The following is a 16,637-nucleotide window of genomic DNA, read 5'->3' on the forward strand; positions in this document are numbered from 1 at the left end:
CTGGGGCATGTAAATCCTGACAGTGAGCTGGGGCAGGTAAATCCTGGCAGCGAGCTGGGGCCGGTCAAGCCGGGTAGTTAGCTGGGGCAGGAAAATGCTGACAGTGAGCTGGGACTGGTAAATCCTGGCAGTGAGCTGTGGCAGGTAAATCCTGACAGTGAGCTGGGGCAGGTAAATCCTGGCAGTGAGCTGGGACAGGTAAATCCTGGCAGCGAGGTGGGGCAGATAAATCCTGGCAGTGAGCTGGGACAGGTGAATCCTGACAGTGAGCTGCGGAAGCTAAATCTTGGCAGTGAGCTGGGGAAGGTAAAACCTGGCGGTGAGCTGGGCAAGGTAAATCCTGGCAGTGAGCTGGGGCAGGTAAATCATTGCAGTGAGCTGGGAAAGGTAATTCCTGATGGTGAGCTGGGACAGTTAAATACTGACGGTGAGCTGGGGCAGGTAAATCCTAGCAGTGAGGTGGGGCAGGTAAATCAAGGCAGTGAGCTGGGGCAGGTAAATCCTGGCAGTGAGCTGGGGCAGGTAAATCCTGGCAGTGAGATGGGGCAGGTAAATCCTGGCAGCAAGCTGGGACAGGTAAATCCTGGCAGTGAGCTAGGACACATAAATCCTGACCGTGAGCTGGGACAGGTAAATCCTGATGGTGAGCGGGTCAGGAAAATCCTGGCAGGGAACTGGGAGGGGTAATTCCTGACAATGGACTGGAACGAGCAGGGGTAGGTAAATCCTGGCATTGGATTTGAGGGAGCTGGGGCAGGTAAATCCTGACAGGGAGCTGGGACAGGTAAATCCTGAGAGTGGGCTGGGACAGGTAAATCCTGACAGTGAGCTGGGACAGGTAAATCCTGGCAGCGAGCTGGTACAGCTAAATCCTGGCAGAGTGCTGGGGCAGGTAAATCCTGACAGTGAGCTGGGACAGGTAAATCCTGGCAGCGAGCTGGTACAGCTAAATCCTGGCAGAGTGCTGGGGCAGGTAAATCCTGACAGTGAGCTGGGGCATGTAAATCCTGACAGTGAGCTGGGGCAGGTAAATCCTGGCAGCGAGCTGGGGCGGGTCAAGCCGGGTAGTTAGCTGGGGCAGGAAAATGCTGACAGTGAGCTGGGACTGGTAAATCCTGGCAGTGAGCTGTGGCAGGTAAATCCTGACAGTGAGCTGGGGCAGGTAAATCCTGGCAGTGAGCTGGGACAGGTAAATCCTGGCAGCGAGGTGGGGCAGGTGAATCCTGACAGTGAGCTGCGGAAGGTAAATCTTGGCAGTGAGCTGGGGAAGGTAAAACCTGGCGGTGAGCTGGGAAAGGTAAATTCTGGCAGTGAGCTGGGGCAGGTAAATCATTGCAGTGAGCTGGGAAAGGTAATTCCTGATGGTGAGCTGGGACAGTTAAATACTGACGGTGAGCTGGGGCAGGTAAATCCTAGCAGCGAGGTGGGGCAGGTAAATCAAGGCAGTGAGCTGGGGCATGTAAATCCTGGCAGTGAGATGGGGCAGGTAAATCCTGGCAGCAAGCTGGGACAGGTAAATCCTGGCAGTGAGCTGGGGCAGGTTAATCCAGGCAGCGATCTGGGGCAGGTATATCATGGCAGTGAGCCGGGCAGGTAAATCCTGACCGTGAGCTGGGGGAGGTAAAACCTGGCAGTGAGTTGGGACAGGTAAATCCTGACGGTGAGGTGGGGCAGGTAAATCCTAGCAGCGAGGTGGGGCAGGTAAATCCTGGCAGTGAGCTTGGGCAGGTAAATACTGGTATTGAGCTGGGACAGGTAAATCCTGGCAGTGGGCTGGGAAAGGTAAATACTGGTAGTGAGCTGGGACAGGTAAATCCTGGCAGTGTGATGGGGCAGGTAAGTCCTGGCAGTAAGCTGGGACAGGTAAATCCTGGTATTGAGCTGCGGAAGGAAAATCCTGGCAGTGTGCTGGGACAGGTTAATCCTGGCAAGAGCTGGGGCAGGTAAATCCTGGCAGTGAGCTGGGACAGGCGAATCCTGACAGTGACCTGGCGCAGGTAAATCCTGGCAGTGAGCTGGGGCAGTTAAAACCTGGCAGTGAGCTGGGGCAGGTAAATCCTGGCAGTGAGCTGGGGCAGGTAAATCATGGCAGTGAGCTGTGACAGGTAAATCCTGGCAGCGAGCTGGGACACATAAATCCTGACCGTGAGCTGGGACAGGTAAATCCTGATGGTGAGCGGGGACAGGAAAATCCTGGCAGGGAACTGGGAGGGGTAAATCCTGACAGTGGACTGGAACGAGCGGCGGCAGGTAAATCCTGGGATTGGATTTGAGGGAGCTGGGGCAGGTAAATCCTGACAGTGAGCTGGGACAGGTAAATCCTGAGAGTGGGCTGGGACAGGTAAATCCTGACAGTGAGCTGGGACAGGTAAATCCTGGCAGCGAGCTGGTACAGCTAAATCCTGGCAGAGTGCTGGGGCAGGTAAATCCTGACAGTGAGCTGGGGCATGTAAATCCTGACAGTGAGGTGGGGCAGGTAAATCCTGGCAGCGAGCTGGGGTGGGTCAAGCCTGGTAGTTAGCTGGGGCAGGAAAATGCTGACAGTGAGCTGGGATTGGTAAATCCTGGCAGTGAGCTGTGGCAGGTAAATCCTGACAGTGAGATGGGGCAGGTAAATCCTGGCAGTGAGCTGGGACAGGTAAATCCTGGCAGCGAGGTGGGGCAGGTAAATCCTGGCAGTGAGCTGGGACAGGTGAATCCTGACAGTGAGCTGCGGAAGGTAAATCTTGGCAGTGAGCTGAGGAAGGTAAATCCTGGTGGTGAGCTGGGAAAGGTAAATCCTGACAGTGAGCTGGGGCAGGTAAATCCTGGCAGTGAGCTGGGGCAGGTAAATCCTGGCAGTGAGATGGGGCAGGTAACTCCTGGCAGCAAGCTGGGACAGGTAAATCCTGGCAGTGTGCTGGGGCAGGTAAATCCTTGCAGCAAGCGGGGGCTGGTAAATCCAGGCACTGAGCTGGGGCAGGTAAATCAAGGCAGCGAACTGGCACAGGTTAATCCAGGCAGCGATCTGGGCAGGTAAATCCTGACCGTGAGCTGGGGGAGGTAAAACCTGGCAGTGAGTTGGGACAGGTAGATCCTGACAGTGAGCTGGGGCAGGTAATTACTGGCAGCGAGCTGGGGCAGGTAAATCCTGGCGGTGAGGTGGAGCAGGTAAATCCTAGCAGCGAGGTGGTGCAGGTAAATCCTGGCAGTGAGCTTGGGCAGGTAAATACTGGTATTGAGCTGGGACAGGTAAATCCTGGCAGTGAGCTGGGACAGGTAAATACTGGTAGTGAGCTGGGACAGGTAAATCCTGGCAGTGTGATGGGGCAGGTAAATCCTGGCAGCTAGCAGGGACAGGTAAATCCTGGTAGTGAGCTGCGGAAGGAAAATCCTGGCAGTGAGCTGGGACAGGTTAATCCTGACAGTGAACTTGCGCAGGTAAATCCTGGCAGTGAGCTGGGGCAGTTAAAACCTGGCAGTGAGCTGGGGCAGGTAAATCCTGGCATTGAGCTGGGGCAGGTAAATCCTGGCAGTGAGCTATGACAGGTAAATCCTGGCAGCGAGCTTGGATAGGTAAATTCTGGCACTGAGGTGTGGCAGGTAAATCCTGAAAGTGAGCTGGTACAAGTAAATCCTGGTAGTGAGCTGGGGCAGGTAAATCCAGACAGTGAGCTGGGACAGGTAAATCCTGACAGTGAGCTGCGGAAGGCAAATCTTAGCAGTGAGCTGGGGAAGGTAAATCCTGGCTGTGAGCTGGGAAAGGTAAATCCTGGCAGTGATCTGGGGCAGGTAAATCATTGCAGTGAGCTGGGAAAGGTAATTCCTGATGGTGAGCTGGGACAGTTAAAAACTGATGGTGAGCTGAGGCTGGTAAATCCTAGCAGTGAGGTGGGGCAGGTAAATCAAGGCAGTGAGCTGGGGCAGGTAAGTCCTGGCAGTGAGCTGGGGCAGGTAAATCCTGACAGTGAAATGGGGCAGGTAAATCCTGGCAGCAAGCTGGGGCAGGTAAATCAAGGCAGCGAGCTGGGACAGGTTAATCCAGGCAGTGAGCTGGGCAGGTAAATCCTGACCGTGAGCTGGGGGAGGTAAAACCTGTCAGTGAGTTTGGACAGGTAAATCCTGACAGTGAGCTGCGGCAGGTAAATACTGGCAGCAAGCTGATACAGATAATTCCTGGCAGTGTGCTGGGGCAGGTAAATCGTGACAGTGAGCTGGGGCATGTAAATCCTGACAGTGAGCTGGGTCAGGTAAATCCTGGCAGCGAGCCGGGGCAGGTCAAGCCTGTTAGTAAGCTGGGGCAGGAAAATGCTGACAGTGAGCTGGGGCAGGTAAATCCTGAAAGCGAGCTGGGGCAGGTCAAGTCTGGTAGTGGGCTGGGGCAGGAAAATCCTGGCAGTGAGCTGGGATAGGTAAATCCTGGCAGCGAGCTTGGACAGGTAAATCCTGGCAGCGAGCTGGGGCAGGTAAATCCTGGCAGTTGCTGGGGCAGGTAAATCCTGACAGTGAGCTGGGATAGGTAAATCCTGGCAGCGAGCTAGGACAGGTAAATCCTGGCAGCGAGCTGGGGCAGGTAAATCCTGACAGGGAGCTGGGGCAGGTAAATCCTGACAGTGAGCTGGGGCAGGTAAATCCTGACAGGGAGCTGGGGCAGGTAAATCCTGGCAGTGAGCTGGGATAGGTAAATCCTGGCAGCGAGCTTGGACAGGTAAATCCTGGCAGCGAGCTGGGGCAGGTAAATCCTGGCAGTGAGCTGGGGCAGGTAAATCCTGACAGTGAGCTGGGACAGGTAAATCCTGAGAGTGAGCTGGGGCAGTTAAATCCTTACAGGGAGCTGGGGGGCTGGTAAATCCTGGCAGCGACCTGGGGCAGGTAAAACCTGGTAGTGAGCTGCGGCAGGTAAATCCTGACTGTGATCGGGGCAGGTAAATCATGGCAGTGAGCTGGGACAGGTAAATCGTGGCAGTGAGCTGGGACAGGTAAATCCTGGCCGTGAGCTGAGGCAGGCAAATCCTGATGTATGGCTGGGAGAGGTAAATCCTGACAGTGGACTGGAACGAGCTGGGGCAGGAAAATCCTGGCAGTGGATTTGAGTGAGCTGGCGCAGGTAAATACTGACAGTGAGCTGGAGCAGATAAATCCTAGCAGTGGGCTGTGGCAGGTAAATCCTAACAGTGAGCTGGGGCAGGAAAATACTGGCAGTGAGCTGAGACAGGTGAATCCTGACGGTGACCTCGGACAGGTAAATCCTGACGGTGAGCTGGGGCAGGTAAATCGTAGCAGCGAGGAGGGGCAGGTAAATCCTGGCAGTGAGCTGTGGCAGGTTAATCCTGACAGTGAGCTGGGACAGGTAAATCCTGGCAGCGAGCTGGGACAGGTAAATCCTGGCAGTGAGGTGTGGCAGGTTAATCCTGACAGTGAGCAGGGACAGGTAAATCCTGGCAGTGAGCTGGGTCTGGTAAATCCTTGCAGCGAGCTGCGGCAAGTAAATCCAGACAGCGGGGTGGGGCAGGTAAATCCTTGCAGCGAGCTGGGTCTGGTAAATCCTGACAGTGAGCTGGGGAAGGTAAATCCTGGCTGTGAGCTGGGACAGTAAAATCCTGGCAGTGAGCTGGGGCAGGTAAATCCTGAAAGCGAGCTGGGACAGGTAAATCCTGAGAGTGAGCTGGGGCAGGTAAATCCTGACAGGGAGCTGGGGCAGGTATATCCTTGAAGCGAGGTGGTGCAGTTAAATCCTGGTATTGAGCTGCGGCAGGTAAATCCTGACAGTGAGCTGGGACATGTAAATCCTGGCAGCGAGCTGGGGCAGGTAAATCCTGACAGTGAGCTGGGACATGTAAATCCTGGCAGCGAGCTGGGGCAGGTAAATCCAAGCAGTGAGCTGGGGCAGGTAAATCCTGACAGTGAGCTGGGGCAGGTAAGTCCTGGCTGTGAGCTGGGACATGTAAATCCTGACAGAGAGCTGGGACAGATGAATCCTGACAGTGAGCTGGGATAGGTAGGTCCTGGCCATGAGCTGGGTCAGGAAAATCCTGACAGTCAGCTGGGACAGGTAAATCCTGACAGCGAGGTGGGGCAGGTAAATCGTGGCAGTGAGCTGGGGCAGGAAAATCCTGGCAGCGAGATGGTGCAGGTAAATCCTGGTAGTGAGCTGCGGCAGGAAAATCCTGACAGTCAGCTGGGGCAGGTAAATCCTGGCAGTGAACTGGGACAGGTAAATGCTGGCAGCGAGCCGGGATAGGGAAATCCTGACAGTGAGCTGGGGCAGGTAAATCCTGGCAGTGAGCTGGGACAGGTAAATCCTGGCAATGATCTGTGGCAGGTAAATCCTGGCAGCGACCTGGGGCAGGTAAAACCTGGTAGTGAGCTGCGGCAGGTAAATCCTGACAGTGATCTGGGGCAGGTAAATCATGGCAGTGAGCTGGGACAGGTAAATCGTGGCAGTGAGCTGGAACAGGTAAATCCTGGCAGTGAGCTTTGACAGGTAAATCCTGACGTTTAGCTGGGAGAGGTAAATCCTGACAGTGGACTGGAATGAGCTGGGGCAGGAAAATCCTGGCAGTGGATTTGAGCGAGCTGGCGCAGGTAAATACTTGACAGTGAGCTGGAGCAGATAAATCCTAGCAGTGGGCTGTGGCAGGTAAATCCTAGCAGTGAGCTGGGGCACGAAAATCCTGGCAGTGAGCTGGGACAGGTAAATCCTGGCAGTGAGCTGAGGCAGGCAAATCCTGATGTTTAGCTGGGAGAGGTAAATCCTGACAGTGGACTGGAACGAGCTGGGGCAGGAAAATCCTGGCAGTGGATTTGAGCGAGCTGGCGCAGGTAAATACTGACAGTGAGCTGGAGCAGATAAATCCTAGCAGTGGGCTGTGGCAGGTAAATCCTAGCAGTGAGCTGGGGCAGGAAAATACTGGCAGTGAGCTGAGACAGGTGAATCCTGACGGTGACCTCGGACAGGTAAATCCTGACGGTGAGCTGGGGCAGGTAAATCCTAGCAGCGAGGTGGGGCAGGTAAATCCTGGCAGTGAGCTGGGACAGGTAAATCCGGGCAGCGAGCTGGGACAGGTAAATCCTGGCAGTGAGGTGTGGCAGGTTAATCCTGACAGTGAGCTGGGACAGGTAAATCCTGAGAGTGAGCTGGGTCTGGTAAATCCTTGCAGCGAGCTGCGGCAAGTAAATCCAGACAGCGGGGTGGGGCAGGTAAATCCTGGCAGCGAGCTGGGTCTGGTAAATCCTGACAGTGAGCTGGGTCAGGTAAATCCTGACAGTGAGCTGGGGAAGGTAAATCCTGGCTGGGAGCTGGTGCAGGTAAATCATTGCAGTGAGCTGGGATAGGTAAATCCGGGCAGTGAGCTGGGGCAGGTAAAAGCTGGCAGTGTGCTGGGACAGGTAAATCCTGGCAGTGAGCTGGGACAGTAAAATCCTGGCAGTGAGCTGGGACGCATAAATCCTAACAGTGAGCTGGGATAGGTAAATCCTGACGGTGAGCGGGGACAGGAAAATCCTGGCAGTGAACTGGGAGGGGTAAATCCTGCCAGTGGACTGGAACGAGCTGCGGCAGGTAAATCCTGGGATTGGATTTGAGGTAGCTGGGGCAGGTAAATCCTGACAGTGAGCTGGGACAGCTAAATCCTGACAGTGAGCTGGGACAGGTAAATCCTGGCAGCGAGCTGGTACAGCTAAATCCTGGCAGTGTGCTGGGACTGGTAAATCCTGGCAGTGAGCTGGGGCATGTAAATCCTGGCAGTGAGCTGGGGCAGGTAAATCCTGACAATGAGCTGGGGCAGGTAAATCCTGGCTGTGAGCTGGGACAGGTAAATCCTGACAGTGAGCTGGGGCAGGTAAATCCTGACTGTGAGCTGGGGCAGGTAAATCCAAGCAGTGAGCTGGGGCAGGTAAATCCTGACAGTGAGCTGGGGCAGGTAAATCCTGGTAGTGAGCTGCGGCAGGTAAATCCTGGCAGTGAGCTGGGGCAGGTAAATCCTGGCAGTGAGCTGGGACATGTAAATCCTGATAGTGAGCTGGGACAGATGAATCCTGAAAGTGAGCTGGGGCAGGTAAATCCTGGCAGTGAGCTGGGACAGGTTAATCCTTGCAGTGAGCTGGGGCAGGTAAATTCTAGCTGCGAGCTGGGGCAGGAAAATCCTGGCTGTGAGCTGGGACATGTTAATCCTGACAGTGAGCTGGGACAGTTGAATCCTGACAGTGAGCTGGGATAGGTAGGTCCTGGCCATGAGCTGGGACAGGTAAATGCTGCAGTGAGCTGGGGCAGGTAAATCCTGATAGTGAGTTGGGAAATGTAAATCCTGACAGCGAGCTGGCGCAGGTAAATCCTGGCAGTGAGCTGGAGCAGGTAAATCCTGACAGTGAGCTGGGATAGGTAACTCCTGGCAGTGAGCTGGGACAGGTAAATCCTGACTGTGACGTGGGGCAGGTAAATCCTGGTAGTGAGCCGGGCAGGTAAATCCTGACCGTGAGCTGGGGGAGGTAAAACATGGCAGTGAGTTGGGACAGGTAGATCCTGACAGTGAGCTGGGGCAGGTAAATACTGGCAGCGAGCTGGGGCAGGTAAATCCTGGCAGTGTGCTGGGACAGGTAAATCCTGACGGTGAGGTGGGGCAGGTAAATCCTAGCAGCGAGGTGGTGCAGGTAAATCCTGGCAGTGAGCTTGGGCAGGTAAATACTGGTATTGAGCAGGGACAGGTAAATCCTGGCAGTGAGCTGGGACAGGTAAATACTGGTAGTGAGCTGGGACAGGTAAATCCTGGTAGTGTGATGGGGCAGGTAAATCCTGGCAGCTAGCAGGGACGGGTAAATCCTGGTAGTGAGCTGGGGCAGGTAAATCCTGGCAGTGAGCTGTGACAGGTAAATCCTGGCAGCGAGCTTGGATAGGTAAATCCTGGCACTGAGGTGTGGCAGGTAAATCCTGAAAGTGAGCTGGGACAAGTAAATCCTGGTAGTAAGCTGGGGCAGGTAAATCCAGACAGTGAGCTGTGACAGGTAAATCCTGGCAGCGAGCTTGGACAGGTAAATCCTGGCAGCGAGGTGTGGCAGGTAAATCCTGAAAGTGAGCTTGGACCAGTATATCCTGGTAGTGAGCTGGGGCAGGTAAATCCAGACAGTGAGCTGGGACAGGTAAATCCTGACAGTGAGCTGCGGAAGGCAAATCTTGGCAGTGAGCTGGGGAAGGTAAATCCTGGCTGTGAGCTGGGAAAGGTTAATCCTGGCAGTGAGCTGGGGCAGGTAAATCATTGCAGTGAGCTGGGACAGGTAATTCCTGATGGTGAGCTGGGACAGTTAAATACTGATGGTGAGCTGGGGCTGGTAAATCCTAGCAGCGAGGTGGGGCAGGTAAAGCAAGGCCGTGAGCTGGGGCAGGTATATCCTGGCAGTGAGCTAGGGCAGGTAAATCCTGGCAGTGAGATGGGGCAGGTAAATCCTGGCAGCAAGCTGGGGCAGGTAAATCAAGGCAGCGAGCTGGGACAGGTTAATCCAGGCAGTGAGCTGGGCAGGTAAATCCTGACCGTGAGTTGGGGGAGGTAAAACCTGTCAGTGAGTTTGGACAGGTAAATCCTGACAGTGAGCTGCGGCAGGTAAATACTGGCAGCAAGCTGGTACAGCTAAATCCTGGCAGTGTGCTGGGGCAGGTAAATCCTGACAGTGAGCTGGGTCAGGTAAATCCTGGCAGCGAGCCGGGGCCGGTCAAGCCTGTTAGTAAGCTGGGGCAGGAAAATGCTGACGGTGAGCTGGGGCAGGTAAATCCTGAAAGCGAGCTGGGGCAGGTCAAGCCTGGTAGTGGGCTGGGGCAGGAAAATCCTGGCAGTGCGCTGGGGCAGGTAAATCCTGGCAGCGACCTGGGGCAGGTAAAACCTGGTAGTGAGCTGCGGCAGGTAAATCCTGGCAGTGATCGGGGGCAGTTAAATCATGGCAGTGAGCTGGGACAGGTAAATCGTGGCAGTGAGCTGGGACAGGTAAATCCTGGCAGTGAGCTGAGGCAGGCAAATCCTGATGTTTAGCTGGGAGAGGTAAATCCTGACAGTGGAATGGAATGAGCTGGGGCAGGAAAATCCTGGCACTGGATTTGAGCGAGCTGGCGCAGGTAAATACTGACAGTGAGCTGGAGCTGATAAATCCTAGCAGTGGGCTGTGGCAGGTAAATCCTAGCAGTGAGCTGGGGCAGGAAAATACTGGCAGTGAGCTGAGACTGGTGAATCCTGACGGTGACCTCGGACAGGTAAATCCTGACGGTGAGCTGGGGCAGGTAAATCCTAGCAGCGAGGTGGGGCAGGTAAATCCTGGCAGTGAGCTGGGACAGGTAAATCCTGGCAGCGAGGTGGGACAGGTAAATCCTTGCAGTGAGGTGTGGCAGGTTAATCCTGACAGTGAGCTGGGACAGGTAAATCCTGAGAGTGAGCTGGGTCTGGTAAATCCTTGCAGCGAGCTGCGGCAAGTAAATCCAGACAGCGGGGTGGGGCAGGTAAATCCTGGCAGCGAGCTGGGTCTGGTAAATCCTGACAGTGAGCTGGGGAAGGTAAATCCTGGCTGTGAGCTGGGACAGTAAAATCCTGGCAGTGAGCTGGGGCAGGTAAATCCTGAAAGCGAGCTGGGACAGGTAAATCCTGAGAGTGAGCTGGGACAGGTAAATCCTGACAGGGAGCTGGGGCAGGTATATCCTTGAAGCGAGGTGGTGCAGTTAAATCCTGGTATTGAGCTGCGGCAGGTAAATCCTGACAGTGAGCTGGGACATGTAAATCCTGGCAGCGAGCTGGGACAGGTAAATCCTGGCAGTGAGGTGTGGCAGGTTAATCCTGACAGTGAGCTTGGGACAGGTAAATCCTGGCAGTGAGCTGGGTCTGGTAAATCCTTGCAGCGAGCTGCGGCAAGTAAATGCAGACAGCGGGGTGGGGCAGGTCAATCATGGCAGCGAGCTGGGTCTGGTAAATCCTGAATGTGAGCTGGGGAAGGTAAATCCTGGCTGTGAGCTGGAACAGTAAAATCCTGGCAGTGAGCTGGGACAGTAAAATCCTGGCAGTGAGCTGGGGCAGGTAAATCCTGAAAGCGAGCTGGGACAGGTAAATCCTGACAGGGAGCTGGGGCAGGTATATCCTTGAAGCGAGGTGGTGCAGTTAAATCCTGGTATTGAGCTGCGGAAGGTAAATCCTGACAGTGAGCTGGGACATGTAAATCCTGGCAGCGAGCTGGGGCAGGTAAATCCAAGCAGTGAGCTGGGGCAGGTAAATCCTGACAGTGAGCAGGGGCAGGTAAGTCCTGGCTGTGAGCTGGGACAGATGAATCCTGACAGTGAGCTGGGATAGGTAGGTCCTGGCCATGAGCTGGGACAGGTAAATCCTGCAGTGAGCTGGGGCAGGTAAATCCTGACAGTCAGCTGGGACAGGTAAATCCTGACAGCGAGGTGGGGCAGGTAAATCGTGGCAGTGAGCTGGGGCAGGAAAATCCTGGCAGCGAGATGGTGCAGGTATATCCTGGTAGTGAGCTGCGGCAGGAAAATCCTGACAGTCAGCTGGGGCAGGTAAATGCTGGCAGTTAACTGGGACAGGTAAATCCTGGCAGCGAGCCAGGATAGGGAAATCCTGACAGTGAGCTGGGGCAGGTAAATCCTGGCAGTGAGCTGGGACAGGTAAATCCTGGCAGTGATCTGTGGCAGGTAAATCCTGGCAGCGACCTGGGGCAGGTAAAACCTGGTAGTGAGCTGCGGCAGGTAAATCCTGACAGTGATCTGGGGCAGGTAAATCATGGCAGTGAGCTGGGACAGGTAAATCGTGGCAGTGAGCTGGGAGAGGTAAATCCTGACAGTGGACTGGAACGAGCTGGGGCAGGAAAATCCTGGCAGTGGATTTGAGCGAGCTGGCGCAGGTAAACACTGACAGTGAGCTGGAGCAGATAAATCCTAGCAGTGGACTGTGGCAGGTAAATCCTAGCAGTGAGCTGGGGCACGAAAATCCTGGCAGTGAGCTGGGGCAGGAAAATCCTGGCAGCGAGATGGTGCAGGTATATCCTGGTAGTGAGCTGCGGCAGGAAAATCCTGACAGTCAGCTGGGGCAGGTAAATGCTGGCAGTTAACTGGGACAGGTAAATCCTGGCAGCGAGCCAGGATAGGGAAATCCTGACAGTGAGCTGGGGCAGGTAAATCCTGGCAGTGAGCTGGGACAGGTAAATCCTGGCAGTGATCTGTGGCAGGTAAATCCTGGCAGCGACCTGGGGCAGGTAAAACCTGGTAGTGAGCTGCGGCAGGTAAATCCTGACAGTGATCTGGGGCAGGTAAATCATGGCAGTGAGCTGGGACAGGTAAATCGTGGCAGTGAGCTGGGAGAGGTAAATCCTGACAGTGGACTGGAACGAGCTGGGGCAGGAAAATCCTGGCAGTGGATTTGAGCGAGCTGGCGCAGGTAAACACTGACAGTGAGCTGGAGCAGATAAATCCTAGCAGTGGACTGTGGCAGGTAAATCCTAGCAGTGAGCTGGGGCACGAAAATCCTGGCAGTGAGCTGGGGCAGGAAAATCCTGGCAGTAAGCTGGGACAGGTGAATCCTGACGGTGACCTCGGACAGGTAAATCCTGACGGTGAGCTGGGGCAGGCAAATCCTAGCAGCGAGGTGGGGCAGGTAAATCCTGGCAGTGAGCTGGGACAGGTAAATCCTGGAAGCGAGCTGGGACAGGTAAATCCTGGCAGCGAGCTGGGACAGGTAAATCCTGGCAGTGAGCTGTGGCAGGTAAATCCTGACAGTGAGCTGGGACAGGTAAATCCTGGCACTGAGCTGGGGCTGGTAAATCCTGGCAGCGAGCTGGGGCAGGTAAATCCAGACAGCGGGGTGGGGCAGGTAAATGCTGGCAGTGAGCTGGGACAGGTAAATCATGACAGTGAGCTGCGGAAGGTAAATCTTGGCAGTGAGTTGGAGCAGGTAAAACCTGGCAGCGAGCTGGGACAGGTAAATCCTGAAAGTGAGCTGGGGCAGGTAAATCCTGGCAGCGAGCTGGGACACGTATACCATGGCAATGAGCTGGGGCAGATCAATCTTGGCAGTGAGGTAGGACTGGTAAATCCTGGCAGCGAGCTGGGTCAGGTAAATTCTGACAGTGAGCTGGGTCAGGTAAATCCTGACAGTGAGCTGCGGAAGGGAAATCCTGGCTGTGAGCTGGGGCAGGTAAATCATTGCAGTGAGCTGGGATAGGTAAATCCGGGCAGTGAGCTGGGGCAGGTAAAACCTGGCAGTGTGCTGGGACAGGTAAATCCTGGCAGTGAGCTGGGACAGTAAAATCCTGGCAGTGAGCTGGGACGCATAAATCCTAACAGTGAGCTGGGACAGGTAAATCCTGACGGTGAGCGGGGACAGGTAAATCCTGGCAGTGAACTGGGACAGGTAAATGCTGGCAGCGAGCCGGGATAGGGAAATCCTGACAGTGAGCTGGGGCAGGTAAATCCTGGCAGTGAGCTGGGACAGGTAAATCCTGGCAATGATCTGTGGCAGGTAAATCCTGGCAGCGACCTGGGGCAGATAAAACCTGGTAGTGAGCTGCGGCAGGTAAATCCTGACAGTGATCTGGGGCAGGTAAATCATGGCAGTGAGCTGGGACAGGTAAATCGTGGCAGTGAGCTGGAACAGGTAAATCCTGGCAGTGAGCTTTGACAGGTAAATCCTGACGTTTAGCTGGGAGAGGTAAATCCTGACAGTGGACTGGAATGAGCTGGGGCAGGAAAATCCTGGCAGTGGATTTGAGCGAGCTGGCGCAGGTAAATACTTGACAGTGAGCTGGAGCAGATAAATCCTAGCAGTGGGCTGTGGCAGGTAAATCCTAGCAGTGAGCTGGGGCACGAAAATCCTGGCAGTGAGCTGGGACAGGTAAATCCTGGCAGTGAGCTGAGGCAGGCAAATCCTGATGTTTAGCTGGGAGAGGTAAATCCTGACAGTGGACTGGAACGAGCTGGGGCAGGAAAATCCTGGCAGTGGATTTGAGCGAGCTGGCGCAGGTAAATACTGACAGTGAGCTGGAGCAGATAAATCCTAGCAGTGGGCTGTGGCAGGTAAATCCTAGCAGTGAGCTGGGGCAGGAAAATACTGGCAGTGAGCTGAGACAGGTGAATCCTGACGGTGACCTCGGACAGGTAAATCCTGACGGTGAGCTGGGGCAGGTAAATCCTAGCAGCGAGGTGGGGCAGGTAAATCCTGGCAGTGAGCTGGGACAGGTAAATCCGGGCAGCGAGCTGGGACAGGTAAATCCTGGCAGTGAGGTGTGGCAGGTTAATCCTGACAGTGAGCTGGGACAGGTAAATCCTGAGAGTGAGCTGGGTCTGGTAAATCCTTGCAGCGAGCTGCGGCAAGTAAATCCAGACAGCGTGGTGGGGCAGGTAAATCCTGGCAGCGAGCTGGGTCTGGTAAATCCTGACAGTGAGCTGGGTCAGGTAAATCCTGACAGTGAGCTGGGGAAGGTAAATCCTGGCTGGGAGCTGGTGCAGGTAAATCATTGCAGTGAGCTGGGATAGGTAAATCCGGGCAGTGAGCTGGGGCAGGTAAAAGCTGGCAGTGTGCTGGGACAGGTAAATCCTGGCAGTGAGCTGGGACAGTAAAATCCTGGCAGTGAGCTGGGACGCATAAATCCTAACAGTGAGCTGGGATAGGTAAATCCTGACGGTGAGCGGGGACAGGAAAATCCTGGCAGTGAACTGGGAGGGGTAAATCCTGCCAGTGGACTGGAACGAGCTGCGGCAGGTAAATCCTGGGATTGGATTTGAGGTAGCTGGGGCAGGTAAATCCTGACAGTGAGCTGGGACAGCTAAATCCTGACAGTGAGCTGGGACAGGTAAATCCTGGCAGCGAGCTGGTACAGCTAAATCCTGGCAGTGTGCTGGGACTGGTAAATCCTGGCAGTGAGCTGGGGCATGTAAATCCTGGCAGTGAGCTGGGGCAGGTAAATCCTGACAATGAACTGGGGCAGGTAAATCCTGGCTGTGAGCTGGGGCAGGTAAATCCTGACAATGAGCTGGGGCAGGTAAATCCTGGCTGTGAGCTGGGACAGGTAAATCCTGACAGTGAGCTGGGGCAGGTAAATCCTGACTGTGAGCTGGGGCAGGTAAATCCAAGCAGTGAGCTGGGGCACGAAAATCCTGGCAGTGAGCTGGGGCAGGAAAATCCTGGCAGTAAGCTGGGACAGGTGAATCCTGACGGTGACCTCGGACAGGTAAATCCTGACGGTGAGCTGGGGCAGGCAAATCCTAGCAGCGAGGTGGGGCAGGTAAATCCTGGCAGTGAGCTGGGACAGGTAAATCCTGGAAGCGAGCTGGGACAGGTAAATCCTGGCAGCGAGCTGGGACAGGTAAATCCTGGCAGTGAGGTTTGGCAGGTTAATCCTGACAGTGAGCTGGGACAGGTAAATCCTGGCACTGAGCTGGGGCTGGTAAATCCTGGCAGCGAGCTGCGGCAGGTAAATCCAGACAGCGGGGTGGGGCAGGTAAATGCTGGCAGTGAGCTGGGACAGGTAAATCATGACAGTGAGCTGCGGAAGGTAAATCTTGGCAGTGAGTTGGAGCAGGTAAAACCTGGCAGCGAGCTGGGACAGGTAAATCCTGAAAGTGAGCTGGGGCAGGTAAATCCTGGCAGCGAGCTGGGACACGTATACCATGGCAATGAGCTGGGGCAGATCAATCTTGGCAGTGAGGTAGGACTGGTAAATCCTGGCAGCGAGCTGGGTCAGGTAAATTCTGACAGTGAGCTGGGTCAGGTAAATCCTGACAGTGAGCTGGGCAAGGTAAATCCTGGCTGTGAGCTGGGGCAGGTAAATCATTGCAGTGAGCTGGGATAGGTAAATGCGGGCAGTGAGCTGGGGCAGGTAAAACCTGGCAGTGTGCTGGGACAGGTAAATCCTGGCAGTGAGCTGGGACAGTAAAATCCTGGCAGTGAGCTGGGACGCATAAATCCTAACAGTGAGCTGGGACAGGTAAATCCTGACGGTGAGCGGGGACAGGTAAATCCTGGCAGTGAACTGGGACAGGTAAATGCTGGCAGCGAGCTGGGACAGGTAAAACCTGGCAGTGTGCTGGGACAGGTAAATCCTGGCAGTGAGCTGGGACAGTAAAATCCTGGCAGTGAGCTGGGACGCATAAATCCTAACAGTGAGCTGGGACAGGTAAATCCTGACGGTGAGCGGGGACAGGTAAATCCTGGCAGTGAACTGGGACAGGTAAATGCTGGCAGCGAGCTGGGATAGGGAAATCCTGACAGTGAGCTGGGGCAGGTAAATCCTGGCAGTGAGCTGGGACAGGTAAATCCTGGCAATGATCTGTGGCAGGTAAATCCTGGCAGCGACCTGGGGCAGGTAAAACCTGGTAGTGAGCTGCGGCAGGTAAATCCTGACAGTGATCTGGGGCAGGTAAATCATGGCAGTGAGCTGGGACAGGTAAATCGTGGCAGTGAGCTGGAACAGGTAAATCCTGGCAGTGAGCTTTGACAGGTAAATCCTGACGTTTAGCTGGGAGAGGTAAATCCTGACAGTGGACTGGAATGAGCTGGGGCAGGAAAATCCTGGCAATGGATTTGAGCGAGCTGGCGCAGGTAAATACTTGACAGTGAGCTGGAGCAGATAAATCCTAGCAGTGGGCTGTGGCAGGTAAATCCTAGCAGTGAGCTGGGGCACGAAAATCCTGG

Source organism: Carcharodon carcharias, chromosome 2 (assembly GCF_017639515.1).
Source record: "Carcharodon carcharias isolate sCarCar2 chromosome 2, sCarCar2.pri, whole genome shotgun sequence".
Taxonomy (NCBI): Eukaryota; Metazoa; Chordata; class Chondrichthyes; order Lamniformes; family Lamnidae; genus Carcharodon; species Carcharodon carcharias.